General features: G+C 48.9%; 1 pseudogene; it reads right to left on the bottom strand.

Annotated features, from left to right (window-relative positions):
• Positions 1-2: 2 nt before the first annotated feature.
• On the bottom strand, positions 3-27,943 carry LOC142573882 (uncharacterized; annotated as a pseudogene).
• Positions 27,944-27,994: the final 51 nt, after the last annotated feature.

Below are 27,994 nucleotides of genomic sequence, written 5' to 3'. Positions count from 1 at the left end.
CGCTACTTCCGCTGGTCCGAGAGGGCCGCCGCCCCCTTCCTAGGGGTGCTGCCCCCCTTCTCCTCGGTTTCGCGCGGTCGCTGCCTCTATAGAGCTGCCGAGACCTGCTGGACGGCCTTGAGTTGTCTCTGTCATAGCTCCTTTGTCATAGCTCTTCCTTTGTCATAACTCCTCGTTGCAGCCTTTAGCTGCGGCAGGATCGTTGTCTTCTCGCTGGCTTCTCGCGGATTTACGCTACAGTCCCAAAGGATGTGAGCCGCGGTGGCTCCCTCCTTCGCGCAGAGTCTACACACGTCACTCGCGTACACGCTCGGACACACGTGCTTAGCTAGCACCGGGGTGAGCAGGGACCCCGTCTGTAATTGCCTGTATAACACTGCCTCCTTCCGGGTAAGCGCCGGGTGAGGTGGCGGCATAGTCTGTCTGTTAAGTCTGTACCACTTCACTAGTTTGTTGAAGGTGGTCATCTTGTCCTTGGCACTGCACCGCGACCAACACTCCGAGTCGGCCGTGCTTGCAGCTGCGCGGTTGGTTAGTCCTCGCGCGGCCGAGTTGGCCGTCTCGTTGTGGTTCACGTTCCCGTGTTCCGACACGTCACTGCCCATGTGGGCCGGAAACCACTTGATCACCACAGCACTTTTGCGTGCGATGTCTTCGGCCTTGCGCAGTATGCGCGCGGCCACACTGCATACTCTACCCTTGGCGTAGTTCTTCACTGCTGTTCTAGAGTCACACAACACTGTAGTGCATCCGGGGTCGGAGACGGCCAAGGCGATGGCCACCTCCTCCGCCCGGTGCGCCTCTCGAGTCCGGACGCTCGCCGCGGTCTTCGTTGCACCCGTCGATGCTCCGACAGCCACCACCAGGCATGCGTCGCTGCTCCCTCGATACTCCGCCGCGTCCACGTAGACGGCGCCTTCTTCTCTGGCGTGGAGGTCCACGAGAGCCCTGGCCCTCGCCAACCTCCGCTCCTTGTTGTGCTCCGGGTTCACGTTCCTCGGGATCGGGCAGACCCTGAGCTTTATGTTGATGCTATCCGGTATAGGTACGTCTTTCTGCTGCTTGCCTTCCCTCGGCTCGAGGCCAAGGTCCCGCAGTATCTGTCTTCCGGTTCTCGTTTCAGAGAGACGCTCGAGCTGCGCCGTTCTCTGTGCTTCGGCAATTTCGTCCACCGTGTTGTGGACTCCCAGCGCCATGAATTTTTCGGTGCTCGTGCTCCCGAGAAGACCGAGTGCCGCCTTATACGCCTTGCGTATGGTGGCGTCTGTCTGGTTAAGTTCGCTCGGCCTCCAGTTGTGGAAGGCGGCCACGTACGTTATGTGGCTAACTGCGAAGGATTGAACAAGCCTAGTCAGGCTCTCCTCCTTCATCCCCGTTCTTCTGTTGGACACCCTCTTGATGAGTCTCATTGCCGCGGTCGCTTTGCCCGCGAGCTTGTTGACCGTTTCACCGTTGACTCGGTTTGGCTGGATGAGCAGCCCGAGCACTCGAATCTTCTCGACCTCCGGTATTACTTGCCCTCCCGCTGTCTTGACGGTGATCTTGGGACGCTCGTACTTGACTTCCATATTCTTTCTTTTCCTGCCCGCTCCTGTCGGTGGAATCACCAGCAGTTCTGACTTGGCCGGAGAGCAAACGAGTCCAGACCTGCCCAGCTGCTCCTCGATGGCGTTGACCGCTTCTTGCAGCGTTGTCTCGATGTGTCCGTCGCTTCCTCCCGGTACCCATAGCGTAATGTCGTCGGCGTAGATGGTGTGCCGGAATCCCACTACTCTTTCTAGACCGTTGGCCACCACGATCATCAAGAGGTTGAAGAGTAGCGGGGAGATCACCGAGCCCTGCGGAGTTCCGACGCTGCCCAGCTTCGTCTCTTCGAGCTGCAGGTCTCCCGCGCGGATTCCGGTGGTCCGTTCCGTCAGGAAGTCTTTGATGTACTGGTATGTCCTTCTGCCCATATTTAGCCTGGATACTTGGGCCAGGATTCGATCGGCTCTGCAACGCTAAATACTTCTCGTCGATGTACCTCAAGTCTGGCTACTGGCAAATAGAAGTCGACGAGAGAGATCGCCAAATGACCGCCTTCATCACGGCAGACGGCCTCTACGAGTTCAAGGTCATGCCATTCGGACTGTGCTCGGCGCCTGCAATGTTTCAGCGTGTCATGGACACGGTGTTAGCAGGATTGAAGTGGAAGACGTGTCTTCTTTACTTGGATGACGTCGCTGTCTTCACCGGAAATTTCGACAATCCCCTTAGGCGGCTTGCGACAGTATTAGAGGCCATCAAGTCATCAGGGCTAGCTCTGATGCCGGAAAAGTGCCGCTTCGCTTACGATGCGCTTCTGTTCCTAAGCCATGTAATCAGCACACCTGGAGTCCGCCCCGACCCGCAGAAGACAGCTGCGATAGCAAAGTTTCCGTAGCCCATCTACAAGAAGGCAGTGCGTAGATTCCTTGGCATGTGTGCCTATTATAGGAGCTTTGTCAAAAACTTTCCACGCATAGCGGAGCCGCTGACACACCTAACCAAATATGACGTCGAGTTCAAGTGGGAAACGCCGCAGGCCGACGCATTTCAAGAACTCAAACGACGCATGCAGTCGCCGCCGGTACTTGCACACTTCGACGAGGACGCCGATACCGAAATCCACACTGACGCCAGTAGCCTACAGGCCTCGGTGCCTTCCTAGTCCAGAGAAAAAACGGGCATAAACTGGTGATAACCTATGCTTGCCGGTCACTGTGAAAAGCGGAAGGCAATTATTGTACGACTGAAAAGGAATGCCTCGCCATCATTTGGGCTACAGCAAAATTCTGCCCTTACCTATATGGCAGGCCATTCAAAGTCGTCAGCGACCATCAGGCGCTGTGTTGGCTAGCTAACTTAAAGGACCCTTCAGGACGGCTGGCGCGGTGGAGCCTCAGACTGCAAGAATATCACGTCACCGTAATCTACAAGTTCGGACGAAAACACTCTGACGCCGACTGCCTATCACGCGCCCCCATCGATCACCCACCGGAAGACGACGACGACGACGACGAATTCCTCGGAATAATTAGCGCAGAAGACTTCACTAAACATCAACGAACAGACCCGGAGCTAAAAGGTCTCGTCGAGCATTTGGAAGGGAACACCGACGCAGTATTTAGGACATTTAAGCGCGGATTATCTTCGTTCACATTACAAAACAACCTGCTCGTAAAGAAAAACTTCTCACCAGTCCGCGCCAGCTACCTTCTTGTTGTTCCGTCAGCGTTGCGTCCAGAAGTACTGTACGCCCTACATGACGATCCAACTGATCCAACACCTGGACACCTCGGCTTCTCGCGAACGCTGTCGAGGATACAGGAAAGGTATTACTGGCCGCGTCTGACCGCCGACGTCGCCCGTTACGTCAAGACATGCCGAGACTGTCAGCGACGCAAGACACCACCAACAAGGCCAGCAGAATTACTACAGCCGATCGAACCTCCTTGTCGGCCATTTCAGCAGATCGGAATGGATTTGTCGGGACCGTTTCCGGCGTCAACATCCGGAAATAAGTGGATCGTCGTGGCGACGGACTATCTAACCCGCTTCGCTGAAACTAAAGCTCTACCGAAAGGCAGCGCAGCCGAAGTGGCGAAATTTTTCGTCGAGAACATTCTGCTGCGACATGGTGCCCCAGAAGTCCCCATCACCGACAGACGAACAGCGTTTACCGCAGATCTCACCCAAGTCATTCTGCAGTACAGCCATACGAGCCACAGAAGGACAACTGCGCACCACCCGCAGACGAATGGCCTCACGGAGCGCCTGAACGAGACCCTCGCCCAGATGCTCGCAATGTACGTCGACGTCGAGCACAAGACGTGGGACGCGGTCCTGCCGTACGTAACCTTTGCTTACAACACGGCGGTGCAAGAAACAACACAGATCACGCCGTTTAAGCTGGTTTACGGCAGGAACCCGACGACGCTCGACGCCATGCTGCCTCACCTCACCGACGAAGAGAATCTTGACGTCGCGACCTATCTCCAGCGCGCCGAAAAGCCAGACAGCTCGCCCGCCTACGGATCAAGAACCAGTATCGTACCGACAGCCGACACTACAACCTCCGATGACGCTTCGTCGAGTACCAGCCCGGTGACCGTGTTTGGGTACGCCGACGAGGACTGAGCGAGAAGCTTTTGCGTCGCTATTTCGGACCGTACAAGATCATCCGACGTATTGGCGCACTGGACTATTAGGTCGTGCCAGACGGCATTTCGCTATCACAGCAGCGCCGCTCACGACCTGAAATAGTCCACGTTGTGCGACTCAAGCCGTACTACCAGCGTTAACGAACTTTGTGACTTCGCGTAACTGACCTTTGGACTTTGTTTCTTTTCGTTGTTTTGTCACTTTTGTTTGATAAGTATCCTTTTGTGTTTCGCTCTCTTATATTTGTAGCATCGGGACGATGTTTTTTAAGAGGGGGGTAATTGAGGGGGTTAATTACACGTATACTTCTTTATCTTTATCGGGCGACCACTTCTCACCACCTAACAAATGTTATGGCACAGCGCTGGACGCGCCTGCATGTAAAAGAAGTTTCTGGAATGTTATCGATGGTTCCATCCGCTGTCTTTCCCCGCAACTTGTGTAATCTGATTGCATGTGTGCGCGACACGAATAATGTAGAACTTTGTGGAAAGCACGCGGGTCCAAGCGATTACTCTGGAACATTCGACGACTGATGTATGAAAGCCGACGCGCTTAACCCGCAGATCAGATTTTCGACGATCGCCGATTGTGTTCGCCGCTATCGTTGTGCTTTAAGTGTAGCCTGTCTTTATGAGCACAGGTTCGCCCAATAAAAGCTAGTTTTGTCTTTCACAGTATTGCTACTGTGTTCTTTAACGTCACTACCACGTGACAAGGTACCATTCAGTACCTCTCATAGAACAGTTTCCCACTTAGAATACACCATATCTTATTAAATATACCACGCGAGCGCGAAAACCACCTCCAGAAACTTCCGCCGAGCGTATACCTGGCATACAACACATAGCACTCGCACAAGCCAGCATGCCGACTGCCCAGAGATGGCGCCACTGTCTGCACAAAATGGCGGCGCTCATGAAAAAAGATCTATACCATGGAGGAAGGAAAGCATAAGAGAGGTACAAGTCAGCACGGACGTGTTGGAGAAAGTGTGGCGGTAGTCACGTGCTGTTTTTCGCAAAGGAGCACTGATACTGGTACCCCAAACCTCAACGTTGCCACAGAAACCGCGCTCCTGCAGCTCACGCTGCTGCTTTAAGCCTCTGATACCCGCCGTGGTTGCTCAGTGGCTATGGTGTTAGGCTGCAGAGCACGAGGTCGCGGGATCGAATCCCGGCCACGGCGGCCGCATTTCGGTGGGGGCGAAATGCGAAAACACCCGTGTACTTAGATTTAGGTGCGCGTTAAAGAACCCCAGGTGGTCAAAATTTCCGGAGTCCTCCACTACGCCGTGCCTCATAATCAGAAAGTGGTTTTGGCATGTAAAACCCCATAATTTTTTAAGCCTCTGAAAAGTGAGATGAGTGTTTTTTTTTTTCGAACCGTGTCTTTCTCACACCACAGTCTGTTCGCGAGACAAGCTGACTATGGCGTGTGATGTATAAGCTTGAAAGTTGTGTTTAGAGTCTGTGAGTGTGAGTGTCAACCAGCAACAGAGACACTCAAGTAATCGCGGCGCGGGCCTTCGTCGCCTTATTCAACGTACCACGGAAAGGCACAGGAGCGCGTCTGGTTTATTACAAGTGTTACAGAAGTTTCGTCGTCTTTGTTCCGACGCGTCGGCAGCACACGCTCCCTGCGGTTCGTAGCAATGCAAGTTAAATGCTCGAGGCTATCTGCTCCGGTGAGCTGATTCGAGGCGCAAAGGGAGATGGCACAACAACATGGCTGAAATTCCGGCTTCAAAAACGTGACACCAGGGCTTCTCCTATTTTGTTTCTTTCCTCCATGATCTACACATTGTCTGTGACATTGCAGACAGCCAGAACGGCTGCCGAGACTGATCAGTGTTCAATTATCGTGGAAATACTTACATATTTTATTATTGCGCGCCCTTTCTAGATGACTAAAAAAAAGAAAGGACCTCGCCTGTTCTTCGTGCAGAGAGACGGGCAGCTTGCGTGCGACCACAGCGAGCCGCTCGAAGAGTCCCTCGACGTCACGGCGCACTGTAGAGCTACTGGCAGGGCTCGGTCGGCTGGTCGGTGAATCGATCAGTCGCTGGTCCATGCTCTCCTTGTAGATGACGGAGAAAACGCGGTCGACTAGGTACAGCAGCGGCACACAGAGCACCACGGTCGAGATGAGCATGGCGCCGACGAAGGTGGCGCCGCACAGCGACAGGAAGACGCCGTTGCGCCGGAGCCCGTACCGACTGCAGCCCGTGTACGCGATGCGCCGCACCAGGTCGGTGAGCGTGTCCACCAGGACCACCAGGTACAGCAGGATCACCAGCAGCAGTGCGTCCAGCTTCCGGATCATGTGCGCACTTTAATAACTTTCCCCTCTTAAGGCGCTTAAAGGGCCCCTCACTAGGCCCCATAGCAAATTTTGGCTATACACTGGAAGTTGTTACGTGTCCGCTGGGGAGCGTTCTGCCACAATAATGTTTTAAATCGGCTGATTAATGGATGAGATAGAAATATGTCAGTGTCGCGAACCCATGATTTCAGGAGGCGAGCTTGACCGCATAGACGCTCTCTCCACTTGCCCCATCTAGCCTCTGCAAGCGAAATTCCTTCCTTGCGTTTTCCCACACCGGACCACGAAGATCGCGGGACGTATACGTCACGGGCCCCGCCTTCATATTTTTTTCTCCCCAATATTTTGCGGCGCGGTGCACTTCCGCTGACGGCGTCGCGTGCGAGCTCCTGCGATTGTCTCGTTTCGCGCAGCACACGATTTTGCGCACTGCGCACTAGGACACCTGACTAGCGGTATTAGTCCGTACTACACGAACACTGAGGCAAATACAAGCGGGTCATACAGCACGATCCCGCGCTAGAACACAGCAGAAAATGACAGTTTCGGTGTCTGCGCGCGCGACTGCAGGACGTGGGACCAAGCAGACGAAACGGAAGTACATCTCTCCTGCCGCGGTGCGAAGTAAAACCATTACATGCAGACATTCGATTGGCGTGCTTTATTATTTCTATAAGCTTTAATTCGTCTATTTTAGCAACATATTACACAAAGAAGAGATGTTGGCTTGAATAATTCTCGAAGTCACGTGTCACCACGAGCGACGTCACAGTGCGAACACGTGTACGTAGGCGCACTAGCATGTGTATGTCATCCTCCGACTTCCAGCGCGGCGGCCGCGAGGAAAAGGGAAAACGGCGTTGGGTTTGAAATTTCAGATCTTTGCGAGGCACGCAGCGATGCACTACTTTGCAGACACGATCGTTATAGGGCAACGTATGCTCTGCGCTTGTCAGCTCAAAATGGCCAGACCTGGTGAGGGGCACTTTAACACGGTTGCTTACGTGCCAACAAACACAGCCCCACGACTCGCATTATTACCAGCTGCCTAACGTATCCGCCGTTGTTTTCTTTTTTCATACTGTGCTCTGGATTCAGCGTTCTTCGCCCAACCACCCAGTGATGCCCTTTATATATAACTTGCAGGTTCCGTCAATCTCAATATTCCTTTCTAATCGCCTGTGCCGCACTGCACGCCATGTCGAAAAAAAAAAAGATATTACGTTGTAGCATAGTCTCCGAGTTCGAACGGATCTCGGAGGCCATGCTTGCAGTGTAGGTGGAAATAGCTTATTCACGGTTACTGGACAGTTTTTGTACATCTATATGATTACTATAGTCGGATACAACTTAAAGGAACACTAAAGGCAAATATTAAGCCAAGCTAAAGTGACAAATTACTGCTTGAGAATCTCTAAGGCGTCAATTTTATCGCGAACAGAGCCTTAATAGAGAGATTTAGAATACGGGCCCCAATAGTTTGGGGCCCCTAAGAGCATTGCCGGGGTTAGCGTTGGGGCACGCAGGAGTGAATAGTTTCAGAATTGAGCTTTGCGTCTGCGGATAGTGTCTTGCGCTGACAGCGCCACTACGGCGTCAAAGAAAAGCTATTCGAAATATTTAAATAAAATATACCATTTTATGATTCATATAATGATCTTGAGTTTCGTGTTTTCGCATTTACTTACAATTTAGACCCAAACTCAGTTTGCGCCCCGCGCATGCGCAGTGGTTTCGAATCTTTTTTTTTTCGGCCCCAAACGTTCGGGGCCCCTGTTCTAAACTCCCAATGTCAGCAGGTACCCATCAATGACGCATTGGGTACAAGCTTTCCCCTGGCCTGGTGCCCGGCTTCTCTGGCGTGAAATGCTTGGAAAATGACTATTTAACCCTTCCTTGTGTAAATAAAACATGTGTAGAATGGGGCTCTCTGACCAAAGGCGCCCTTGCGCCATAATATGCAACATCATCAGGTGGTTCTGTCGTTAACTAGCCAATGGTCAGGTGCCAACAATTCGTCACTCATTTTTGTACCGGTTTTCTCCTTTACAAATACGCACTGTTTTGAAGCGTTTCATGAAGCACAATCAAGGCTTTGGCCATATGAGTGTTGTTTATCAAATGTATAGTGCTTTTTTCCATGTATATAGTAGTTGAAGACTACCGTTAAGACATGTATTTTGAAACCCAAAACATTTCAAATGGATTTGAAGTGTCTCATAAGATATATTATATCTGAGCTTCTTTCAGTAATGCACATAAATGAACTTTTTGATCCATGAATAGCATACAATGCTTATGCAGACTTCCTTTAGTAGCTTCTGCTCTCATGCAGCTGCTTGCAAATATTTTCCTGTAGGTATAATTTTCAGTAGCTAACTACATTGTCTCAGTGGTCCTTAGTGGCAACTGTTGCAGATAGGGACGCCCAGTTAGAGACCTTGATGGCGCCCAGTGGGTCAGCTGTTCGTCCAGATATGAAATTGCTAAGGTACCCGTTTCTCAAGTTCTTTTCAGTGGCATATAATGAATGCTGACTTTGCCAGTGTGTGACATGACACTGCTCTGGATGTTTTGTCTCACTACAATTAAGGTTGCTCAATTATTTTGCAAGGGTTATGATTGTACAATTATTTATGGTTATGGTTGTATCATAACTGTACCATCATAATTGGTCACAATTTTAATTTTATAATTCAGCAGGACAGCAAAAAGGAGTGCTTGTGCGGCATCGGCCTCCAGCCAGTGTGTGAAAGACTGAAGTCAGTACTTTAGTCAATATAGTCAATAGGTAGAAGCGGGTGAACGTCGACAATGTATTTTCTCGGCTCAGGCGCAGAGTAAATATCAGTGCAGTCGTCATAGGATCAGTCTCTAATGCATTCCCTCCCCATTACAATGGATTAAAGTATAATGAGAAATGACATATTTTTTACACTTATGTTTCCTCCTCCCTGAACAGTGGACATTGGCAGTGGGCAGCAAGTCAATTACATTCAGTCAGGATTTCGCCTCTCATGGCAAGGCAAGAAGTGTTCTAACTTCATGTGTTGTATCGACATGAACTTGCATTTTGTATGGATCAGTGCATCCACTATCGTGCATCCACAGCCTGCCCCTTGGGCGGTACTCAACCATAGTTCACAAGCATGTTCTGTGTCTCCTCGTGAACCCTCCCAATGGGCTCCAACGATGAATGGTCAAGTTAACACCTGAATGAGGGAGAGAGATGTAGATGTTTTACTGTCAATGCTATGTATGTATGTACATCTGCTCATAGGCGTATGTTGTCCTAGTCTAATGCGGGCTCTCTTGTCACACTGAAGTCACTGGGTCTTGGGTCTCTTTACTCGAGCACAACACCGCATATTGTTTGAATGGAAAAATAAACACAAAGTCCCTGTCCAACCACGAAAAATTACAATGAAACATCTATAGACTGACCTTATCGGTATGAATGTTACGATGCGATGCACGTACGGGTACAACTGAATTAAGTTGAGTCCACGATCAATAGCACTTTTAGTTAAAAAAACATTTCTGAACGGCTGATACAACACACACAATCAGTACGAAGAGACCTGCTTTAAGGTGGAAAGTACGGAATTGCAATGACTTCGAAAATACTCTCTTGTTTCGCTGCAGCAATTTATTGTCAAGAAGGTTTCTAGCTGGGCTGGTTGGTGCATATTAACTTTTGGGTGAACTACGCGAGGACCGGACAAGAAAGGAAAGAAAATCGAGCGCAAACTTGACAACATTTATTGTCAAGTGTCACTTCAGTTGGCATTCAAGTTTTATGAGTAATAAGACGGACTCCACAGTGACATGAACTGTACCGTTGGACTAAGCCTGACAAGAGATCATACCTGGTGTCGCGACTGCCAGTAGCATGTAAACAAGCTAAAGATCTGTGCTTAAGCGACTGCGGTTGGTGCCGTCTGTTGGTGTTCAACCCGTCGAATCTGAAGGTGAACTATTAAACTGCCTTTAGTTTGAATCTTGTCTATCAGATTTCAGAGACTTCCCCACCAGTGGCCAAATGACTTCATTTCTGGCTTTCCTATCTCAAGCTCATCGTCAACACCCACTTCAGCCTCACGTTTTAAAATTACTATGCTACGTCTATCGCTCATCACGGCGCAATTGTTCATCACTTTCCATCACACGACCTCATCTCACTTACGGGTGGCTCAAATATCTGGGATTTGCGTAGTTCTAGTTAGATTTCGCACGCTGGTCACAATCTTAAAAAGAAAAAAAAATATAGTAAACGGGGAGTGTCCATATATATATATATATATATATATATATATATATATATATATATATATATATATATATATATATATATTATGATACAACGCTTACAGGTTTGTACTTTTTTTTAGCCGGGCAGCCCCAGGAGACGAGTCCAACTTCCGCAAGACCAATATATGTCAGCAGCGAGACTGCTTCGAGAGCAGGGTTTAGTGGTGCAAATGGGTCCGGAAAGCTTTTTACGTCAACGGCAGAGTAGTGCTGTGCAAAGGATCCAATAAAGCTTAAACTGTGTTACATTCTGGCAACCGATAGTAGGACACGCGTTGTCCTATAGGTGTGCTGGTTTATTGTACTCGCCTTGTTGCGCTACTAAATGCAGCTGTGAATCCACTCCCTTTGTCCTTTCGCAAAATAGTGACCAAGAAGACATCGCTTTTTCAAGTGTTAATACCTTTGTGAGCGCTGACAAATGAGTGCATCTACATGATAGTACATGATCGTAGCAACATATCGCGCATACACTCGAGTGGAAAAGAAATTTCACTGAAGCGAAAAGTTATGCAGATTTCATAAAGTTCGTTCTGGCGACGTCACCCTGACGCTTCCGCCATGCTAACGTTGCTCCCTATGTCGTCTACGCGGAAGGCGAATTTATTTTATAGCGCAGCTTCGCGGTGAGCATCCGCGTTGCCGTCTCTCGTAACCGAGCGAACGAACACAGCGAAGGATGAAATAGAGAACGCGGGGCACATCGAGAGATGAAAGATAGCGATAGCGAAGAGAGCGCGAGAAGGAAAGCGGAAGAGGAGAGTGCAGCGCAACCATGAGGCGGAATGCGGAGGTCGGTATAGCAAAAACTTGAGAAGAAAAGCGTAATGCTCCGCAAGACGGGCTCTGCAGCGACGATGTCTTCGAGACGCCGCCAGAGTAACGCGCTTCCTCTGTTCACCAATGACGTCACCGATACCATATATCGAAACAAAGCGCCGCATGAGCGGAGGTTTGTCTGCGGCGGCGGCTGTGAACCACGCCCACGCGTCACCCACGAGCTGCCTCTCGCGATCTGCCGATTAGCGAGGCAGTCGCGCCACATGTGCACGTTGCTGCTCCCTTCACCACGGGCCGCACGAGAGAGATATTCCGCGCCAGCCAACATATCGCGAAATGAAAACACGTATACAGCTGCGCTCAAATATCGCATTAGGGAGCATTGTAATCGTCGGTAAACTTTCTATCGGTAAACAATTAACGCCTGAGCCGTCAAAATCTATGACATCGCGGCGAGCTGGTGCAAGGCGCCACCAGCCTTTATAGCTTTTCTGGCTGGCCTAGCCTCTTCTTATGGTAACAGCTAGTTGCTTTTTAGTATAGTGGAAGGGTAAGTTACTAATACAGGGCTTCAAAACAAGTCCCTATTTCAGCAGAACATTAATGTTTGCAGGCATATTCGCAGTTCCTTATAGCACGCAATATGCGTACTCACAGTGAGGTACTGAGCAGCAAGTTCTTCAGCGCCCATGATATTGAGCAATGGCAGGTTGACCATGTGCAGGAAAGCGATGGCTGGCTTGGGCGCAGTGTTAAAGGCCCACATGAACAGCACAAGAAGCAGGCAGTACAGGCACGAAGTGTACTGCGCGCACGCAGAATGGCATCGCTTTTATCAACACACAGTGTTCAATCTCTGAAACATTTTAAAAAAGAAAGCCAATAACATCTATGTCCCCCCCCCCCCGTCACTCCCATTACATGTACATGAGAAGGAGGCCAATATGGGAGCGCAAATTACACAAAGGTGAAATTAGCAAATCTCGTGTGCTATGTTGACACCCCCTGGTTAACTGCGTTAATCTTACCGCATATTTTTAGTTATGCAACTTGCATGGCTCTCACTAGTCAGGTGCAACACATTTTGATTTCTACGTGTCACAAGACAACGGTATAAGCGAACAAGAACCAGGCTTCTGCGTCTGAAACCACTCGGTTGTTTCAATTTGCTGGCTATTTTACAAAATTGCATGCGACAAACAAGAAACGCCTATATCATGAACAGGATAAACGCCCAGGGGCCCTATAACATAAAACTATTCCAATATGTTTTTATTCCAATCTCCTGACGTCAAATTTGCGTAACGGCAGACGCAAGCATCGGGCGGTGACCCGCAGGGTTGTCTGAGTAGACCAATAAAACGCTTTCCTCGTTTATAGAAGGTCACTTTTGTTTGCCTTAAAGACAAATAACTTCGCCTACACTGTGCGGCTTGTCTTATCTAATTGGCTGACAAGAGGCGAGGAGCACGCTCAAGTGGAGAAGGATTCGCTGGGGCCGTGCCAGTGCACTGAAAATCGATAACGGGATGAAGCGGGTGGTGCTGGCGTCGGTGATCGGTCTGCTTTCCCTTACTTATCTTGCGGTGGCAGGTCGAAAATTGCGACGACATGCAGCGGAAGGTTAAGAATGTCGCTAAAACGGATCCTCAGCAAACAATAGTTTGCAGAACGAGGTTGTAAGCATGCCGAAAGTGCTCGATAACGTTACAAGGCCACACAAAAACCTTTATTGTATGCAAGTAAACCCATGCTATCCGGTTGGTGCGAGCAGCCAGTGCCTGATCCATCGGCGGCAGACATCTTGTACTCTTTTCGGAATGGGGTAGCCTGGGCCTTCAGAAGAAAACTCACTTTTGTTCGGTGTATTAATGCAACTTTAACGCGTACACGTCACTTTGACATGTACGCGTGTGACGTCGCGTGACAGGCAGGTGAAGTGGGTGTCGCTCGAAAACTTTTGACTAATAGCCTAGCGCTAATGGCGAAAAGGTGTCGAATCATAAACAATTATTTTTCTTTTGTTCTTTCCAGTCATACATAACCAGTGTGCCACGTCATATCAGATGGGGAGCTATCACGGTTTTCGTGACGCCGCGTGGCAGACAGGCGAAGTGGGGGCGGTTAAAAAAGTTTTTGACCAATGGTGGAGGGCTGATTGCAGAATTGGAATAGAAAAGTTTGGAATAGCTTTACGTTATAGCACCCCAGTTTTGTTCCTCGTCTGTCCTCTGGCTAGAATGCAGCTTCCCTATCGACCACTGGCGACACATTCGCAGATCGAACCCTCACCACAGTCTTGTAGTAGAGCATCGGCGACAGGTACAGAGGCATGAGCAGACCCAGGTGCGACAGGCTCCGACAGCGCTCGTCCTCGGTGGCCGTCCAGTTGCGCAGCGAGTACACGGACTCCCTGCGAGCCTTCGCCGCCGGCATCGCCCCGCTCGCCGGATCTACGCAGAAGAGCACGTGTGTGTGCCTATCGGGTATAATAAGATGTTCTGTCAGGAAGCTGGAAAAAAATCAACGGCACAACTCCCATGAATGATCTCTTGTTTCCGTGTAAATTATTTTCAACTTACTGCAACAATGTGAGAAGCCGAAGAGCAGTCTACTTCTAGCCAATACCTCTGCTGTTTTCATCACCTCACAGAGGACTCACAGTCGCAGAAGGAGCTTCATATAATGAATACATTGTTGCGCCAAAAAAGGAAAATAAAAGACTTGGGAAGGCGTCAACAGGTCAAGGTGTCAACAGGTCACGTTAAGCGCATTTGCAAGATTCTCCGCTCGGAGTTTTGGGCTCGAGTCAGACATAGCTAGGTCGTCCTGCGTATCCTTTGCTATGCTTCGTACCCTACCTGGATTGCTGAGCAGCGTTTCAGGATTCTCAAACGTCAGGCGTCCCAAGCTACCGAATTCTTTTGGTTGGACTGCATTAGAGGACTGCTTCATGCGACGAAAGAGAAGAAGGTAACACGAAAAGAGGGTCTGTTGGTGCCTGAAGGCCATATTGTAATCCCGGGAAGCATCACCCGTGTCCTAGACGAAGGGCCGAAGTATAGTCATGAACCACGTACACCAGCCCATGAATTATTGGCCTTAAATAGACGGATTTCAAAGAAAGCCACTAGTGAAGACCAGGAGAGATGCCTCTTAGAAGGTGTTGATGCCCTTGGTAAAGCTCCCAACAAAGTGCGGTCCGACAAGTTCAGAGACCCTACAAGGACCGCCGTAACTTTTTTCAAAGAAAATAACCTCCAGCTTCTTCAGTCTGATAACAGAGGACGTTTCGTGGTGTTCTCAGGAGGTGTGTTCAGCCACAAGGCACTACAAGCTGTAGAAAACAACTTTGTCCTAGTCAAAGAAAAGGCAACAAGAGTCAAGAAACAAGCTGTAGCCCTTTGCACAGAACTTCATCTTTCGAAGTTAGTCAAGGCAATAAGTGAATGTAAAGGTGCTTCCTTAACCCTGTTTTTCACAGCGAAATCTCACAAGGAAGGAATTCCGTTCTGTGCCATCGTAAGCGAGAAAGGCTCTTGACAACAGGTAGTTAGCCAGTTTCTTTTAAAAAACTTGAAAGCGTTGCAAGTGAATGATCCTTTCAGTACTAAGAGCTCTAGAGATGTAATTGAATTCCTGAAAGAAAACGCCTCTATCGCACAAGCTTTTTCTGTAGACGTAGTCGATTTGTTTTACTCAGTGCCTCAACAAGAAATGTGTGCCTCTGTTAGGGATGGCATTGGCCGCAACGGCCCAGTAGATTTTCAGAATCTAGTGGGCATATCCATTGACAATTTTATGGTTTTATTGGAATTTTACTTAAAGTCTACTTTTATTTCTTTTATTTCTTTTAACGACGAATTGTATGTTCAACGACAAGGGATATGCATTGGGTCCTGCGTGGCTCCTGTGATGTGTGACATTTTCTTGGCTTCAATTGACCGCGAACTGCACAGTTCCTTTGACGATAGGTTCTACCTTAAGGCTTTTAGATATGTCGATGATTTTTTCATTCTTGTAAAAAGTAACCATATTTTTACCATTGACCTGTGCATTAGCCAGATCTTAGATGTTTTTAGACTACATGGGAAGGGCATGCTACTTACACATGAAATCCCTTCCCATGGCACTCTACAGTTTTTAGATCTGTCTTTAGTTTTTGACAAAGACCACGTATGTTGGCAGTATAGCCCACGTGCCCAGAAGGAATTGCTACCGTATGATTCGGCACGCTCAAAGCTAGCTAAAAGAGGAATAGCCACTCTTTGCCTTGAATCTGCTCTCATATGAAGTCGTGTTCCCACGCGATGCAGACTAGCTTTGATAAGCAATTGGCGAGGCTACACACAGCTGGCTACCCGAGCTCGATCGTTGGGGCAGTGTCAGAAACATTGCTCCAGAAGGTGAAGGGAAAAGGGCATACGCCTAGGCCCGACCAAAAATGAGGCAAACCCGCAGTCGTGCCATACGTCCGCAAGCTTTCCCACAACTTGAAGAAAGTCGCCACAAGGTTTGGTGTGCCAGTTGTTTTTTCGGCACCACGCAAGTTGGCTGGACTGTGTCCGCGCATAAGCCGCGTTGACAAAAAGTCAGGATGCCGGAAAAAGCACACTAGACATTACGTGAAATGTGCGACGGGCTTTATATACGAAATACCGCTAAAATGTGGGAAATCCTACGTTGGACAAACGGGGACATGTGTTAATGACCGGGCCCGGGAGCATGAACTGTCTGTAATCAACAAAGGTAACGCGCATTTACCTGCGCATTGCACGGTTTGCCTGGAAGGAACATGCCAGCCACTACTGCGTGAGATAAAGATACTTGGCAGGAGTGGTGATACGTTAGCAAGAGAACTTTTGGAGGCATATCGCATAAAAGTAAGAGGCACGAGTTGTATTAGTCACACGTCTGTTTTTCTGTTTGAAAACGAGTTGCAAATGTTGAAAACGTCACTGTAATCGCTCTAGGCAACACTGATGTACGCATGCGCATTTGTTCATTCTCCCTGCCCTGCTCTAAGAACAAAGTGAGTTGAAGTTCAGCGCTCACTCCGTCGTTTCGTACTCTTCCTTCCCAAGTCTTTTATTTTCCTTTTTTGGCGCAACAATGTATTCATTAGATCCCAACCAACTCGCCCAGCAACAAGTTCTACTGAGCTTCATATAGTTCACAATGTGCCATGGCACAACACAATGTCGTCACACAACAGCACAACTCCAGAGAAGGAATAGTAGACGTCAGGCTAGTTAGGGGTTTGAAATTTATTGACAGTTTCAAAAGCATCTGATAAGTCACCATTGTGATTGCGACGGCCTGAGCTAAAGGCAAGGTTACACACGCCTGACTAGGCTTCTGGCACCATGAGCGCAGCACGCAAAAGCACAGCAGATACATCAGTGTCACAGATATGTATGTATACGTACAAATACACACATAATAAAAATTTTAGGCAGTGACAAAGTGACGCAAAAGAACAATCATAATAAAAGCCAGCAAAAAGTCGTGAAATGCATAATATTGAGAATCAAGCAACCAGGAAGAAATACTTATCTGAAAAAAAAAGAGATTCAATCTTTTTTTCTGAATGTCGAAAGAGGTGGAGAGTGCGTCGTAATATCAATTACATCATGCTTACCACTAACACAGCTAAAGCTATCACCTTTATTGGCACTGACAAACGGTGTCCCGTCGGTCTCATTTCGCGTACCATCCAGGCGCGACGCCTGTAAAGTTCCTCATCGCGCCAGCGTTGTGAGACGCCTGGCGGTTTCAAAAGCCTCGTTCAAGCTCAGCTGTTGTCTCAGGGGTAGCACCTATCGTAGCACACTCTCAAGTTCAACAAATGGCCACAGAGGGCGAAAATATTGGCCACGCGAAGCTGCTAATAAAACAAGCATAGTAGAACCACTTAAAAGATGCCCGCGTTAGTTCAATATCTCCCGCTAGAGCCGCCGTAATAAACGCAATTTTATCTTACAGATTTTGTCCTACAATTATCGAAGTATTTCTATTACATAAAAAAGAGCGCAAGATTATTATTGCTAATTAGATATTGTACTCTATATTAGTAAGTTTATTGTTCTTTTTTGTCATTATAAACGCAAATAGCGTTCAGCATCATCGATCTTCCACGTGACCTCTGGCCTGGATTTAACATTTTTAGCGGTATTTTTTAGTGTACGGCGGCACGGATTCATTCGTCCGTACACTTAGGCTGGTTGCTTCTCTGTTGCTAAAACTAGTTTATTACGTTTCGATGCCTCGCCTTATTTAACTTGGTGTGAAGTGACATGTTTGCAAGCGGACACGTAAGCCCGAAAGCTAGGTTTCAGTCGTGAGCCATACGGAACCATAGAGTTACTATACTGACTCCCGAGGACAAGCTACCCATAGGGCCCACGCATTGAAATCCATGTTGCTACGCACCGAGGTTGCCAGCTCCTGAGACGCTTGTTAGACTTGGTGGCAGTAGTCAGCTTTATTCTGGCGACCGTAGCCGCGTAGCAGCATGGTGTCTCGCTTTCAGTGTGGTGATGTGGTGTGCGTGCAGCCGTGTGTTTGGGCTGTTTATTCTATGTTGCGGAATGGTGTGGGTGTGGTCGATGTTGGCCGTGCAGTTATGCAACCGAAGGATGGTCCTAGTGACGTTTCCGGCGGTATGCGGTTTTCAGCGCTCACGCCTGTTGCAGGAGTGTCACTCGACGAGGTTACGCGTTTGGAGCTCGAAGTTGTGGTCAGATTCCTCGTTGGCGTTTCCGAAATTCTCTTCGCGCGGGCGCGGTATGTTGCAAAAGCCGCTGTCGCGGTCTATCGTCGCGACTATAGATCAGGTTGTTTTTTATTAGAACTACTGATCCAGCTGTAGGGCACATGTAACCGACAAACGGAAGTCTCAGGAGAGCACCTGAGATTATAATAAAGCAGGCGACGCAGGAACACCAGGGCACCCAAAGGACAGTGGTGGGATCAAAGCTCGAAGCAGAACGGTACGTAGGTTGGGGCCGCCGAGGCACGTGTGTGCCAGGGACTGTTCGCCCGGACAGCTCCTCTGGCACGCGCAGCGGTGCCTCGCAAGGTCGAGATACTTGAAAGGCACCTGCCCCCATGATCGTTCTTTCGCCTCGGTGCAGTGACCAAGTGTGATAGGAGTTTGGACTATTTGAATGTCGCGGCCGAATGCGCGTGACTGCTGTGCGGCGGCGGCGGACGAAGAGGAAGGGAAGGGCCGGTGTCTGGGCGGGGACGGCAGCCATGCGATCTGCCTGAGCTACCTGGGCTGGCCTTCCGAACGAGCCGAGCAGTCATCTGCCCAAGGCCGGTGTTCCTGGGTATGCTGGCAGAATAGGCCGGGCTGTCCTTGGGCTTCAACCGGCCTGCTCCACTGCTGGGCGAGCATCCGACGCCGACATGTTCCGGTGCAGCTAAGCCTTCCGAACGGTCTACCCTGTGGCGGGCAGACGTCCCGACCCAGCTGTCGCGCGAGTGGCTCGTCGTGTGCCGGGCATCCGCCCCGGCCTCCAGCCTGCGCCACTCGCCGCTCCGGATTCATCTTGCGCCTCTTCGTGCCGTGAGTGTGCGTGAGAGTGCCGTGAACGCGCTATTGGACGCCTTCCTACATTGACGCTGAGCGTGACTATACTTAAGCCACAGACACTCATGGAGGGAACTGTGTGTGTGTTATCGTGTACGTTATCCTAGTCCCGTCCCCGTGTTATTAAAGCCTCTCTTTGTTCATTGTGCCATCCCTGTGTGTTTGAGGCCTGGGCCCACATCTTCCTATCACAAATTTTGGCGAGCCTGCCAGGATTTTCAAACGCATAGGAGGAGCGATGGAGATCGAGAGGTTGTACGCCATAGGGAAAGACCTAGGAATGACAGGAGCGGAGTTAAAGCGTTGGGTTGATACAGAAATTGTGAGGGAACGCGACCAGCGCGCCCAACATCGGGAAGACGCGAAAGCGCAGGCAGAACAAGAGCGTCTACGATTAGAAGCGGAAGAACGGGTGCTAAAGCTCAAGATCGAGCTCCAGGAAAAGACTGCTGGCGCACAAAGCGCACAGAGTGACAGCACTACGGAACAGTCGGTTACCAGGGCGGCTCCTGAGCTATTCTCTCCCCATAAGTTGATCCCGCCGTTTAACGAAGCCCGGGATGATTTAGACGCCTACTTGCAAAGTTTTGAGCGAGTGGCAACAAGTCAGGAATGGCCCCGCGCAAAATGGGCACTCTCCCTCAGCTTCTGCCTGACAGGAGAAGCGTTGACGGTCATAGGACGGCTTGATTCTAATGCAGCCTTAGACTACGACAAGCTGGAGACTACTCTCCTTCAGCGCTTTCGGTGCATTGCTGAGGGATACCGAGAAAAGTTTCGAAACGCAAGGCCCGAAGACAATGAGACTGGCCAACAATATGCAGGTAGAATATCGGGCTATTTTGACCACTGGCTTGAAATGTCCCATATTGAGAGGACCTTCGACTCCCTCAGGGAAACCATGATTGCTGAACAGTTTTTGAGAAGATGTTCTGCGTCGCTGCGAGTGTTCCTGAAAGAAAGGAACTGTAAGACCCTCGCTATGTTGTCAAAGAATGCCGATTGTTTTATAGAGGCACAAAGCCTGACCAATCTAGGTAGAGAAAAGTTACCCAAGGAGGTCGTGTTAGACTCTGCTCGCAAGACTGAACCTCCAACAGCGATGCCGCGTGCAACTAATCGGTGCTTCCTTTGTGATAAAGCAGGACATCGAGCTTCGGAGTGCTGGTCCCGGACTAAAGAGAACTCTACAGCTCGCGGATGGTCCGGCAGAAAGAGACAAGGAGGTGAAGCCTCAAGAAGGGAAAATCAAGGACAAGCTTCGTGTATTCTGGCTCCGTCGCAAGCCGAAAAGCCGACAGAAGAGAGTGGCGGATACGTAGTGCTTCAAGGTGGCGAAACGGTCCCAATAGTCAACATGACGTTAATGCGACAAGGTCCCAGATGTGACAGTGGAAATCTGCCAGTTGGAAGAGGCTTTCTCGAATCACAACCGGTGTCTGTCTTACGAGACACTGGCTGCAATACCGTGGTCGTGCGACTCTCTTTGGTAGCTGAGGACAAAATGACAGGAACAAAAAGTCCAGTGTTCTTGCTGGACCACACAATCCACTACTTACCGGAAGCGATAGTTTACTTAGACAGTCCATTCTTTACCGGCGTCGCGCGAGTTAAATGTATGCGAGACCCCCTGTATGATGTGGTATTGGGAAACATTGAAGGTGCCCGTGCACCTGATGACCCGGCCAATTCATGGTCTCCGCAGAAACACAACAGCGACAAGACAAGTTACCCTGCCAACAGGATGTCATCCACCGCTCAAGCAGAGCTACCAGACGTAGAGGGCCAAACGTCCACAGCAGCTAAAAACGCAGCCGCCTCCTCGAGACATACAGAAGACTACGAATCTGGTACCGAGCTCGTTGCTGTGACAACGGAAACGAAGATACGGTCCCTGCCTACACTGCCTGTCCCACAAATCGCAGCCACTGGAATAGAGCAAGGCAAATTAAAAGCTTTACAGAGGGACGATGGGTCTCTGAGGACATGCTTCGAAAAGGTCGGCAAGATGATGGTCGCGGATGGCCGCGCAAGCGAATATTACTTAAAGGATGACATTTTATAAGAAAGCACACAGTGTCAGGTGGGAAAATACTAGATCAGCTAGTGGTGCCAAAAGACCTCAGGGAGATGGTGATGAAGTTGGCTCATGAAGGGATCCTCGCCGGTCACCAGGGTGTGACGAGAACGGTGGATCGAATTGTTGCTGAATTTTACTGGCCAGGGGTCCAGTCGGAGACGAAACGGTTTGTTAAATCGTGTGACGTCTGTCAACGAACGGTGCCGCACCATCTAGTCGGACGCGCTCCGCTAGGTACGATGCCTGTAATTGACACTCCCTTTGCTCGCGTGGGCATCGATATTATTGGTCCTTTATCCCCAACTTCAGATAAAGGCAACCGTTACATCCTCACTATGGTTGACTTCGCCACCAGATACCCAGACGCTGTCGCCCTGCCATCTACCGAGTCGAGAACTGTTGCGGAAGGACTCGTCGAAATGTTTTCCCGAGTGGGCTTACCGCGGGAGATTGTCAGCGACCGCGGATCCTATTTCATGTCAGCTGTGATGGAGTTCAGTCGTCTCCTGTCAATTAAACAATTGCCTACCACACCGTACCACCCCATGGCAAATGGATTAGTGGAACGATTTAACGGCACGCTAAAGCGTGCGCTCGGACGGATGTGCCAAGAGCGACCTAAATGTTGGGACCGCTACCTCGGCCCGCTACTCTTCGCGTACCGAGAAGTGCCGCAGAGCAGCATCGGTTACTCGCCATTTGAACTTTTGTATGGGCGCTATGTCCGTGGTCCGATGGCTGTGCTAAAGGAATTGTGGATAAATCCCCGTTTAGATAACGACACGAAATCTTCTTACGAATACATCATGGAACTGCGTCAACGGCTAGAGCGTACGTGCGCCATCGCCATGCAAGAGCTCACGAAAGCGAAACAGCAACAGAAAACGTATTATGACAGGAAAGCCAAGATGCGAGAGCTCAATCCTGGAGACAAAGTACTTGTTCTACTGCCTGGTGAAAGGAATAAGTTGATACTTATGTGGAAGGGACCTTTCAACGTTGTAGAAAGGAAAAGTCCGTTGGACTATGTTGTTGACCTTGGGAGCAGAACAACGGTATTTCATATAAATATGTTGAAAAAATATGAAGAGCGACCTAACAGCGAATTGCTTCAGGTAACAGCGACAACGGTGGGTACAGATGACACAACAGGGCTAGAGCTTGAAGGGACAACGCCGCCTTACCCGTCACTTACCCGAACACAGACATCAAAAGACGTCGTCATTTCGAACCAACTGACTATGGACCAGCGACTCCAAGTTAAAGCTGTCCTTACAACCTACGACGATATATTCTCCGATCTACCTGGAAAGACTGATGTCCTGCAATGTCATTTGGAATTGACTACTACTGCGCCCATACAAGTCCGGCAGTACCCCATGCCATTTGCTGTCAGAAATACCGTGGAAAAAGAAGTCCAGGACATGCTGAAGTTAGGTATAATAGAAAAATCAAAGTCAGCATATCAGGCACCCATTGTGGTGGTCAAAAAGAAAGACGGCACAGTGCGCCTCTGCATAGACTTTCGAAAACTTAATCAAATTCTAGTTCCCGACTGTGAGCCCATTCCTAGAGCAGAGATGATGTTTGCCAGGCTCACTGGAAGTCATTATTTTTCTAAATTTGACTTCACAAAAGGGTACTGGCAAGTACCCATGGCCCCTGAGTCCAAAGAAGCCACTGCATTTTCATGCGACTTTGGACTATACCAATTTAGGTACATGCCTTTTGGCATTAAGACAGCACCTGCTGTCTTCAACCGATTGATGAGAGAGGTTGTCGGAGACATACCTCACGTCTACCATTACTTCGACGACGTTCTTGTGGCAACAAAAACATGGGAAGAGCATTTAAAGACTTTAAATTCCTTGTTTCACAGAGTGCGCACAGCCAAACTAACCATAAAACCTAACAAAAGTGAAATCGGCTCCCCAACAACGTGCTTCTTAGGCCATGTGGTAGGACAAGGCGTTTTACAGCCCCTGAAAGACACCGCCAACAAGATCAACACTGCCAAACGACCTGGAACGAAGAAGGAGCTCAGGGCCTTTTTAGGACTAACGGGATATTACCGGGACTTTGTTCCGAACTACGCTGAGCTTGCCCATCCACTCACCGACCTTACGAAGAAGGGCTCACCGAACCGGCTGAATTGGCAGACACCACACGAAGAGGCATTTATGCGATTAAAGGAGCTGTTGTCACAGCAGCCTATACTAAAAGCTCCAGACTTGAGCAGACACTTTGTGCTACGCACGGACGCCTCTTCGAGAAGTCTCGAAGCAGTTCTTTTGCAAGAACACGACGGGCGTTTGCATCCCGTGTCCTACGCTAGCCGGAAGCTTTTGCCACGTGAAGCTGCCTACTCCACAATTGAGAGGGAGTGCCTCGCCATAGTGTGGGCTGTACAAAAATTTCATGTGTACCTTTACGGTAAATCGCTCATCCTTCAGTCCGACCACCTACCACTGCGATACCTCAATTCGGCGAAGCACGTCAACAGTCGCGTACTACGTTGGAGTTTACTCCTTATGGATTATGACTTTCATGTGGAGTATATTCGTGGATGTGATAACGTTGGTGCAGACTATCTAAGTAGAATAGCTACGGACCCGGACTAATGTAATGAGAGTAATAGATTGAACTGTGTGACTTGTGATACTCCGTAGCGCTACCCTCCTCGACTTCTTGAACTTGGGGGGAAATGTGATAGGAGTTTGGACTATTTGAATGTCGCGGCCGAATGCGCGTGACTGCTGTGCGGCGGCGGCGGACGAAGAGGAAGGGAAGGGCCGGTGTCTGGGCGGGGACGGCAGCCATGCGATCTGCCTGAGCTACCTGGGCTGGCCTTCCGAACGAGCTGAGCAGTCATCTACCCAAGGCCGGTGTTCCTGGGTGTGCTGGCAGAACAGGCCGGGCTGTCCTTGGGCTTCAACCGGCCTGCTCCACTGCTGGGCGAGCATCCGACGCCGACATGTTCCGGTGCAGCTAAGCCTTCCGAACGGTCTACCCTGTGGCGGGCAGACGTCCCGACCCAGCTGTCGCGCGAGTGGCTCGTCGTGTGCCGGGCATCCGCCCCGGCCTCCAGCCTGCGCCACTCGCCGCTCCGGATTCATCTTGCGCCTCTTCGTGCCGTGAGTGTGTGATACCAACGCGCTATTGGACGCCTTCCTACACTGACGCTGAGCGTGACTATACTTAAGCCACAGACACTCATGGAGGGAACTGTGTGTGTGTTATCGTGTACGTTATCCTGGTCCCGTCCCCGTGTTATTAAAGCCTCTCTTTGTTCATTGTGCCATCCCTGTGTGTTTCAGGCCTGGGCCCACATCTTCCTATCACAGCAAGATTAACCAGAATATGGAGCGCATCCGGTGCAGTCGCGAATGTGAGTCATGGCAAATGTAGCTCGCGTCGCCTGGCGCCTGTAGTGATATCAGAGTTAGTTGTATGAACTTTATGCATAATACGCTTTGTTACGGTACCTTAAACCTATGGGTCTAGAGGACGGTGTTGCTACGTTTTTTCGTACCGCCCTAATCCTATACTCTCCCCTACAAACACACACACATACGCCTTTTTTTTTCTATACGTATACATACAATTCCTTCCCATGACGGACTGACCAGTTGAAGTTGTCAACTTGTCAATAACTGTCATAGGAATTACTTTCATTTCATTTCATTTCATTTATTGAAGCCTTAAAGGCCCGGAGGCATTACATAAGGCGAGGGCAAACAAAGTATGAGGAACTCTTCATCACGCTAAATAGGGAAAAGAGGAAGAAAAGACAGACGAAGAATAGAAAATGAAACAACGCTCAGGAGGGAACCGAGCAAGCAGTACTATCATCAAAATCACTGTAAAGAAACCATAATATACAACAAAATACATACTACATAAATACTATTAAAACATATTTTGCGTGAGAACGAATCACTATCAATCAATTACTTAAAAGGGGTCAATAAGCAAATGCATTTGAGACGAACCATTCTAGGTGTAGCGGATTGTTAGTTTCTCACGGAAAGTCGTGTGGTCGGCGGAAGAGACAATACAGTCGGGCAGAGTGTTCCACAGCGCTATTGCATTTGGAAAAAAAGAATCCTTCATCGAAGACGTACGGCACTGAATGTGCGCGATTGGACAGCTGTGGTTCAGGCGGGGAGAGATTCTAGGCGGGGGTTGTAGTCGAGGGTGTCTGGCTATTGGGTGATAGTAGTAAGAGTGAAGCATGCAGAGACGCGAGATGATACGACGTGATTGGAGACTGGGAAGATCGAGTGTGCGTTTTAGTTCAGTTATGCTGGTTTTACTTGAGTAGTTTGACATGATAAAGCGTGCAGCACGATTCTGAATGGCTTCTAATTCGTAGGTGAGATATGCTTGCGAGGGGTGCCAGATAGATGATGCGTACTCCAGTTTCGGCCGAACGTATGTCTGATATGCAAGTTTTTTTTATAGCGGGCGATGCAGATTTCAGATTGCGACGCAAGAAACCAAGTGTGCGCGACGCGTTTGCGCATATTGTTTCAATGTGAGTAACCCATGATAATGACGATGTCAAGTGAACACCTAGATACTTATAGCAGTCTGTTCGTGGTATTGTAGTTGAGCTTATGTGGTACGCGTAATTTGTTATGCTGCGCTTACGTGAAAAGGACATACGTTGGCACTTATTAAGGTTAAGAGGCATGAACCATTTTTCACACCATGAAACGATAGTGTCTATGTCTTCTTGTAAGTCGATGGAATCACCAGGGTTATGGATGGCGTTGTAGATGACGCAGTCATCAGCAAAAAGACGAAGTCTAGTTTTTGTGTTACATGGCAGGTCATTGATATAGATTAAAAATAACAGCGGAGATATGCTCCCTGGGGGACACCGGATGTAACATCAGAAAGGTGTGGGTCATGAGAGTTAGCGGATGTGTATTGCACGCGTCCTTTTAAGAAATGTTCGATCCAAGTAATCAGTGATAGGGGGATTCCAAGAGTATATAATTTGGCAAGTAGATGATTGTGAGGGACGCGGTCGAAGGCCTTCGAAAAGTCTAAGAAGATGGCGTCAATTTGAAGGTGATCGTCCATGTGTTGTAAGATTTCATCGGTGAATTCAGAGAGCTGCGTTTCGTAGGATAATAGTTTTCTAAAACCATGCTGATATGAATAGAAGAAGTTAATTGATTCAAGGTAGTGCATTAGATTGGTTGCTACGATATGTTCCAGCAGTTTAGAGGGGATACTGGTTAGAGAAATTGGACGATAGTTACATGCTTTTGTTCGATCACCAGATTTATGGACAGGAATGATTTGAGCCTTTTTCCAATCGTGGGGAACTTCACCAGTACTGATTGATTGCTGGAAAAGTAAGCTAAGTATTGCGCTTGACAGGGAACTGGTGTTCCTAAGTAATTTGCTGCTGATTTGATCGCAACAGGCCGAGGAAGATAGTTTTAGAGCCTGTATTAGCCCAGCTATTCCATCAGCGTTAATCTGGATATCGGGCATTGTGGACAGCGAGTGGCATGGTAATTCGTCAGAACTGAAGTTTATAGCAGGAGAAAATACTGATGTGAAGAAATTGTTAAGGGCTGCACATTTTTCAGAGTCAATTAGTACATTGTCGTCGTCTGATAGTTGTAGCTGAGTTTGGCGCTTAGGCGGGGAGATAATCTGAAAGAATTTATGAGGGTTGGACTGAAGGATTGATAAGAGGTCAGTTGAAAAAAAATTGTTTTTGGAAGCTTCCAATTCCTTGATGTATTTTTTGACGCTTAGTTCGTACCTATCCCAAGCTGTAACTGTAACTGTAATAAACACAATTCCACGATCGGATTGTTTACTTTTATTTTATGGTAACACTGGGAACTATACGTAGAACCTTATTTTGTATATGTGAGAGAAGTATAGGCCTTTTGCACATGTGGGTATCAAAAGCTTAATCCAACGTGCAATACACAAAGCAGCTGCTACAACATGAACTGCATCGAGGGCCACACAACACATACGTTACTAAAGGTGCAAAATATAGAGGGAAGCCTCAAAGTACGCTCTGTAGCACTGCAAAGTATAACATGTATGTGAACACTAAATGTTCAAAAAAGCAATGCATCAATGTCCCATTTGCCTTCAAGTTTATTATGAAGTTCAAGTTTACTGAATTTTATTATGAGCATATGTACAAGAAAAATCTGCTGACACACCCGCAGTCAAGGTGGCTGGCTGTTCGAGGTGTGCTGGCTGCCTCAGTGTAAGAAAAAGAAAGAAATTGGGTGTGAATATCTACACAAGTACCACTGCTTCTTGCCTCTGACCTGCACGTGCCTCCGCGGCATCTTTGTTGGTGGAGTCTGCACAGGTGAGCTGGCGTGGCGAGGCGTAGGAGTCATCCGAGAGAAAGAGTATCGTTTGCATGGAGAAGTAACTGTTCACATTTCCTGTCGCTTTCCCTCAAATGCTTCCTTGGCGACTAGGGTGACACAACCGCAGTCAAGGTGTCTGTTCGGGGTGTGCTGGCTGCCTAAATGCAAGAAAAAGAAATAAATTAAATGAATGTCAATACCAGTGCTATTGCTTTTTGCCTCTTACCTGCATTTGCCTCCACGGCTTCTTGGCTTGCAGAGTCTGCATGAGGGAGCTGCTGTGGCTAGGCGTAGGCTTTGTCTAAGCGAAAAGAAAAGGCCATTAAAATGGGGAATAGTGGAAATAAATGCAGT

Source organism: Dermacentor variabilis, chromosome 3, assembly GCF_050947875.1.
Source record: "Dermacentor variabilis isolate Ectoservices chromosome 3, ASM5094787v1, whole genome shotgun sequence".
Classification (NCBI taxonomy): domain Eukaryota; kingdom Metazoa; phylum Arthropoda; class Arachnida; order Ixodida; family Ixodidae; genus Dermacentor; species Dermacentor variabilis.
Note: the sequence above shows the minus strand (reverse complement) of the source record. Positions and strands in the feature narration are given on the sequence as shown.